Raw genomic sequence first — 7,554 nt, 5'->3', positions numbered from 1 at the left:
AAAACTTGGATTAGCTTCACAAACTTTAAACCTTTCACGGACTTGACCCATCAGAGGTCTGAAGGACAGAGAACCTGGGTTTTTTTTGCAAGGCCCAGACCTGGTATAGGTTCTACAGCTCTTTCCAAGGTCTCAAACACTAAATAAATGATGAACACTCAGAAAAACCACTCTGCTCTGGAGCCTCTTGCCTCTAACCTTTCTGTATTTTCCAGTGTCTAATCAGTCAGCTTGCCACTACTACTGCCAAAATCCTGACACTTCGCTGCTTTTCAAAGGAAACCTCTCAAGCTGCTGTAGCTGGAGAGCTTAATAGCCATGCACCAGACATGCACCTATGGAATGATTGAGAAAAGGCATTGTGTAAATGAGGTGCATCTGTGCTACCTGTGTACAGATCTGACATACTATGGCAATATTTTTCATTGCCCTGTTTTGGCCAGGCTCCATCTGTAGGAGAATGAAGCGTCCACCTTTCAGAAAAGCAGCAAAACAGCAGTGTAGGTTGTGCCATCTCTCCTAGGCTATAGTTACATAGAAGTACAGGCAAGACAGAAATGAAGGAAAGCTCCATGCTCTCACAAGTTCTGGTGGACAGGCTGTTCCTTGTACCACATTCCACCCAGGAAGGCATAAAGGTAGCTTAAAGGTATGTTGGCAGGTACTTGATTTGAACTTTGGCTTTTCTTGGTTTCTGGCAGTATCTAGTAGAATGAAGCATCCAGCTACCATAAACTAAGGTTGTCCACCTCTAAGGGCTTCTTTGGGTCAGTTACTATAACTGATCTGAACTATGCAGATCTTAAAATGGAGACACCAAACCTCATAAATTTGCGGCAGCCAACTATGATGAGAAATTTTGCTTTTATCACACTGGAATTCCCCTACCTCAGTATAATGAAGATGGTTAAAAAAGAAAAGTCCCTGAGCAATGAGTCATATTCTCCTTAGGAGATGTCTGCAAAGCTGAACCCAAACTGCCAATAACAGTAGTGGTTAACATTATTCTTTTTTCTTAACTGGAACACTGTGCATCAAAGAGGAAGACTGATTATATTGTGCAGTTGGTTTTCAAAGATGGGTATTTGTGTCTACATTGCAATCAGCAATGCAGCACAGAGCTGTCTGATCAAGCTTAAAGTATTTGGACCCTAAGTAATTTAGTTCTGCCAACCCACAGTAATATAGATTTCCATTGCCTCCTGGTTCTGATCTCATTTTCAAACTAAGACTGCACAGGCAAACCATACCAGGCTGTAGAAGCACTATTTCACCTTTTGCTCTCACTTTTCATTCTCAGAAGGAAAGTCCACGCACAGTTTCATGCTGATAAGACAACTGCCACTGCCTTAGCTGCTCATTGGAATACGATTCCAGTCTGCTCTGCACTTTACACTTTTGCCATGGCTAGTGTCTTTCTCACAAATGATAAGGCTGTGTCATAGGCAGTAGAAAATGGCTCTTTCCTCAGCTCTAGCTAGGGGAAAAAAGAAATGAAAGCAACAGAAATTACTTTGAAAACCGGAACAGTAATGGTTATAGAAACAAAGGATCAGAAATGCAAGTAGAAACTGAAATAGAAACTCACTCAGGGAATGACTTGCCACATTTTGAAAAGCAGTTTACAAAGCGGAAGCTCCCTCTTCCAGAAGCCAAAACTTTGCAAAACACTCACATTTGTTATTTAAATAACAAAACCAGACCAATTGCTATTTAAAAATAACAATAAAAGAACAAGAACATGGAAATAAAAAGCCAGAAAGATGTTCTCACTTCAGTCCCTTGCAAACCAGAAGTGACCCCACGAGCAAGGGGTCTGTTCAGAAATTCCAGGGGTTGTTTTGATGTGTACACCCATGCTGCAGACTATAGAATAGATCCTGCTGCCCTACAAGCAAACCAAACACCTGTGAGAAGGCAGAAACAAGATCACTGTTACAATGTGTGGCCAGAAGAAAGCAGAAGAGGCTCAAGACAGATGCAGCATACAGGGTTGCTGCACTATGAATGAAATTATTCTTAAAGTTACCCTGCAGGCTGCCAGTACTTGCAAAAACATGGCTGAGAAATGAAGTGCTGAGTCCAAAGAGTCTGAAATGTTTCTGCACAGATCACATGACAAGCATATTACAGTGTGAGAGAGCTGTAGGCTTACTTCCAGTACGGAGGAGAGAAAGGAAAACCAATACAAATTTGCAAGAGGAATGTTATTGTATTGGGAAAAGCCTTGGAGTTAAGCAGTTTTCTTGTTTTGAAGGAAGATACTACAAAACTCACATTCCTCTCTTACTGTTTGCAAATACTTTGATGCTGGACTTGAAAGGGAAGCTCACATTCCTGCTATCCCACTGCTGGCAAGAGGAGAAATGCCCACGATGAGTAACTAGCCTCTAGTATGGAGCTGTGGTTGAAATTTACGAGGGATGTGGGAACAGTCACAAAATTTAACATAGTCAGTGTTTTCTGGATAAGTTTGGTTGTGGGGGTTTATTTGGTGGTTTTTCGTTCAAGTTCCTTTCCAAACTGAAAGCAAGACTTTGAAGGCAGACAGAGTGCTAGAAGACCCTTTCCCATAGCTTTATATAGAGGTCTCTCTCCCCAAAAAAGCTAGCAATTGTGACAAAGTGCTATTTTCACAGCAGGCAACCTAGTGGGGAATCAGCAAAAAAAATGTCTGTGATCATAGGGATGCTGAAAAGAGGATCCTGGACACAGGGGAGGACTTAGTGAGGGAAAGCAATGGCAGGACAGAGCCAAAGATGCAGTCCTTGGAGGAATAGCACTCAGTGTTCCATGTCCCAAAGGCGTACAGCTCACAGAGGTCACAGACCCTGTCTCCCATATATCTTCCTGAAGTGGCATCCGTATGACTGGCTGTCCACAGGAGGGGATAAATATATTTGCATGTGTGTCCTTGGGATATGAAGGAGGAATGATGAGGCAAAGGTATCTAGTTTAATTTCCTGCATATTTATCCTACAGTCACTAATGGGAATGATACCTTTTCCAAGATTTATGCTCTCTTTCTTGCTCTTTTCCTAGTCCTTCCTTCATACTATATGAAGATCCCTCTCCAGACCTATCTCTGGGATATCTGGAGCTGCAGGGGACATTTTACAACACTCCTTGAATTGCTCTGATGCATAGTCAGGCCTCCGGTGTGCCAACCTTTGTCACAGCTGAGGCTGGCTCTGCCCTGGCACCCCTGCTCACTTGGGTGGGCACCACAGTTGTCACAGCATTTCACAGGGAAGGAGGGACATGATCTGGGCTGAGCCCAAAGGGTCAAGATTCAAGGCCTGTCTCCAAAACATGACGACAACACCCATTCCTGTACTTCAATGGCCAGGGCAACATCTAAATCTATAGAGTCATAAAATCATTAAGGTTTGAAAAAACCTTTAAGATTATAGAGTTTAATCATAACCCCACCACCATGACCACTAAACTATATCCTGAAGCCCCACATCTACACACTTCTTGAACTCCTCCAGGGATGGTGAGTCCACCACCTCCCTGGGTAGTCTGTTCCAACACCCCACTAAAGAACTTTTTTCCTAATATCCAATCTAAACCTCTCCTGGCACAACTTAAGCCCATTTCATGTCATGCTGTCACTAGTTACTTGGGAAAAGAGACCAACACTGGGCCCCCAACAACATCCTTTCAGGTAGCTGTAGAGAATAGTAAGACCTCCCCTCAGCCTTCTCTTGTCCAAACTCAACAGCCCCAGCTCCCTCAGCCACTCCTCGCATGCCATGCTCACCAACCCCTTCACCAGCCTCATTGCTCTTCTCTGGACTTGCTCCAGGACCTCAGTGTCTTTCTTATCACCCAGAACTGAGCACAGTACTCAAGCTGTGGACTCACCAGAGCCAAGTACAGGGCACAATCACTTCTCTACTCCTGCTGGACATGCTGGTTTTGATATAGGCCAGGATGCTGTTGGCCTTCTTGGTCACCTGGGCACACTGCTGGCTCATGTTTAGCCATCCATCCACAAGCACCCCCACATCCTTTTCTACTGGGCTGCTTTATGCCAGACAGTCACCCTTCACTTTTCCATAACTCAGTATTTTTTTCACCTCTCAATCAAACCTCTTCAGATTTAAATTCCTTTAAACTTGTTTAAACAACCACCCTGGGTGAGGGGGTGGTGGCGGTTGGTTTTGGTGGAGAAGGGAGGTAACAGTCAGAGCCTGCTTCACTGTTCGCAGAAGGCAGGCACCAAGTGGTGCAGAGGGTTTGTCCCTGCCCCTGCTCAGCAGGTGGCAGTCTGTATCCATGCAGTCCCACGCCTGTCCCTTTCCTCCCAGCCACCCTGTACGCTCCAGGCCTGGCTTGGCAAGGACAATGTCTGCAAGAACTTCTTCCCAGCTCCGCCTTCCCTGGATATCAGGCTGGCTCACTCGCTGGGGCGATTAATTATTCTCCTGGGGCAAGGACGTTTTATAACTGAGCCTGCCCTCAAAGGAAGCAGGAGACTGGCTGGCTAATGCAAGGGCAGGAAGCCTTGCCCTGGTAAGGCTGAGCCTGCCATCAGGCTGAGCCAATTCCAACTCCAGTTTTACCTCCAATCCCTCCAAGCATGCTCCACAAGACTTAAACTGACACCTACAGTGTCATAAAATATGCTGTGACAGCTTTTGAAATACAATCCTCATATTTAAGGATGAGCACAGCCTGATGCCTTTCAACTAGCACTAGGATTCTATGGCTCAAATGTCCCACACTGCAATGCCAAACTCTGCTGCAACACAGCTGATGACTTGGCATCATTAGCTGTAAGTTTAATACCACATGGAAAAAACTGTATCATAACAAAACATTCAGGCTGGAACTGGCACTCTTACTGAAGTACGTGCAACATTACCTGTACCAACATGAATGTGCATTGCAGTGAAGGCTTAAAAAATGTTCACAGAAAGAAAATAACACCAGTTCAGAGTTAGCCAGTCACTTTTGCAGTTGCCAAGATACCTGTCAAAGGTAAGCATTAGTAGTGGCTGAGAAAGTCTGGGAAGGACAGGATGGCTCTCCTGAAATTTGGCCCTCTGAAAGGCAGAATTTGTATCATCATAATCGAGTGAAAAAGCAGCTGGTGAAGATGGGGGAGGAGAAGGGGTGGGTGGTGACAGCTCAGAGGCTTTATGGAGGAACTGGTTTATGAATAATACTCTTAATTGATGCAACATGCTATTGTAAATGGTTTTGTTTTCTTTCTCTTCCAGGCTTGTAATTTAGCCTATCATTTCAAATAACTATACATTAAATGCAGTTTTGACTTCTGTTCTAACTACAGAACTGCTGGGAATAACCACCTCAGGAAGCTTGCTTCCAACGTTTTTCTTAATCTTACAAAATCTATGACTGTTGCTTCCATCAGAAAACTTGGCATGAATACATGTGCTAAAAAGTATGTAATTCTGTACTGGGAGACATCAGAGCTTGCAAAGTACTCCATGTAAGATGCTTTTCGTTAGCTCTATTTATCTTTCACAAACAGCAAGTCAACAACTAGCTGTGCAAGACACACATCTCCTTTACTGAGATGGCTCTCCCTACAGCACTCCAAAGCCTTTCCCAGATATCAGGCATGCTGGTGTAAGGAAATTCCAAAGATCAACCCATAAAGATGCTATAAGCAAAGTAGTAACAAGGTTATTCAGTTCAATTTAACAATAGGTTACTTGGGCAGGTACTCTCAGGCACCCTTTAGGGAGCCCAGGTTAAGTGGCTTGTTGAACAGGTACACTAACAGGGACTTCTGAGGATTCCTCAGCTGTGGCCCCACTGCAAGGTACTTGGGGCCCAAAGTCTATGGACTTCAGGACAGAGTTAATTTACCTGGTGACCCAGGTAGTATGCAATGTAGGGGAGAGCCAAGAAGATGCATAGAGAATTCGTAAGGTTATTTGTCCTCTCATCATTTTTTGCCACTACAACTGTAAGACTTTATCAAAGCAACTTTTTAGGCTCTCTTTACATTTGTAAATGAAAACAGATGAGTAAATCAATAAGCTGGAATTTGGGGGCTGGACACAAGATGAAAGCTCTATTCTGTGTAAGGGCTGGAGGCAGTCTTTCAGGAACCAGCTTTCTCCTCCCTCCTCCAAAGAAATTCCTACACTCAACACAGTAAAAATGCACAGATCCTCCAGAACACCTTAACTCATCCAAGTCCAAACCAACTATCCATGGAATATGCAAAAGTATTTCTTCAAAAGAAAAAGTGTTTTCCTTCTTTCTTGTCTCAGTTGTGGACCTATCCCAAAGAAAGACAGTCATGTATACGTTTCTTACTTAAATAAAGGAAATTATTCTTCCAAATGTGAAAACATTTTCAGTCACATTAAACCAACACATGATGTTTGGACAGCAGCCAGGTCCAGAAAATTTCAGCAAAGAAAAGAAAGTGCGTAAGTAGTTCAAAATTGGATTTCAGGTGAAATCCTCCTCTGCTTGGATTCAAGTTAACTTTTGGGATCAAAGTGATAATAGTTTATCACTATAAAGCAAGAACAATTTTTCTTTTCTAGGCAGCATTTCCCCTGAAGATCTGATCAGTCATCAGTTTCTACTTAACAAATCTGGGCAGACTTAGACAACATTAGTACATATAGTGGAGTCCATGAGAAATATGAAGCAAAGCAGTGTTTTTAAACCTAAAATTACTAGAACAGACTTCTTGGATCTAAAGGCATGACTTAGAATGCAATGATGCCTATCTTTTTGGTGTCTTGACACACTATCAAATACAGAAATGCAAGTCAGATGTTCTTCTTCCTTCTCTCATTCTAACCCCATACTAATTGGTACAGTTGATGTTAGCATTCGCATGGGATGTGGTGGAACCTGTCTGGAATCCATTTCTCCACTCTAGAGCAGAAATCTGCATGCAAATCTCCCAGAAGCATGAGTCTGGGCTATTTGAGGACATTTCTTTCCTGATCACTGCTGTTGAAGCTGTTCCACTGTGTGATTGAATATTCATTGCTGTGTAAGTTTGAAATTAATTTGCTCTGTTTCAAGGTATACCTCAACTATTAGGTTATTAACATTAGTTATCACAGTGGACTTTGTGCCACAGGATAGACAACCAAGGAATTGCCCAGTCTGTGAACCCAGCTAATGCTCAGGGGCTCAGCAGCTCATCACTGAGAACTTGTTTTTAGATCATCTACTGAGATACTAGGTACCTAAATTATTCCATGAGACTAATTTGGTTTAGATTGTAGGAGGATGCAAGAACAAATAACATGCTGTGAAGGTAGTGTTACACTATGAAGTTTCCTTTTACTTTGTCACACCACATGGTCCTGTGGGATTTTTTGTTTGTTTGTTTATGTTGTTTTGTTCTTTTTTTTTCCCCCTAATAAGGTATTCTTTGAGAATACAGTACTGTTTATAATATCAAACAGGAAATTAAGTCTTCTTGCTAAGGTGAAACACAAGAAATTTTCCTGCTGAACAATGGACTCAAGAGAGAGTTCCTATTTAAAAAGGGCTGGAAATTCCAGTCACCTTAAAATAGATGCACACAACACTTTTGCT

The sequence above is a fragment of the Indicator indicator genome, chromosome 7, assembly GCF_027791375.1.
Source record: "Indicator indicator isolate 239-I01 chromosome 7, UM_Iind_1.1, whole genome shotgun sequence".
NCBI classification, from domain to species: Eukaryota; Metazoa; Chordata; class Aves; order Piciformes; family Indicatoridae; genus Indicator; species Indicator indicator.
This window is presented reverse-complemented; position numbering follows the sequence as displayed.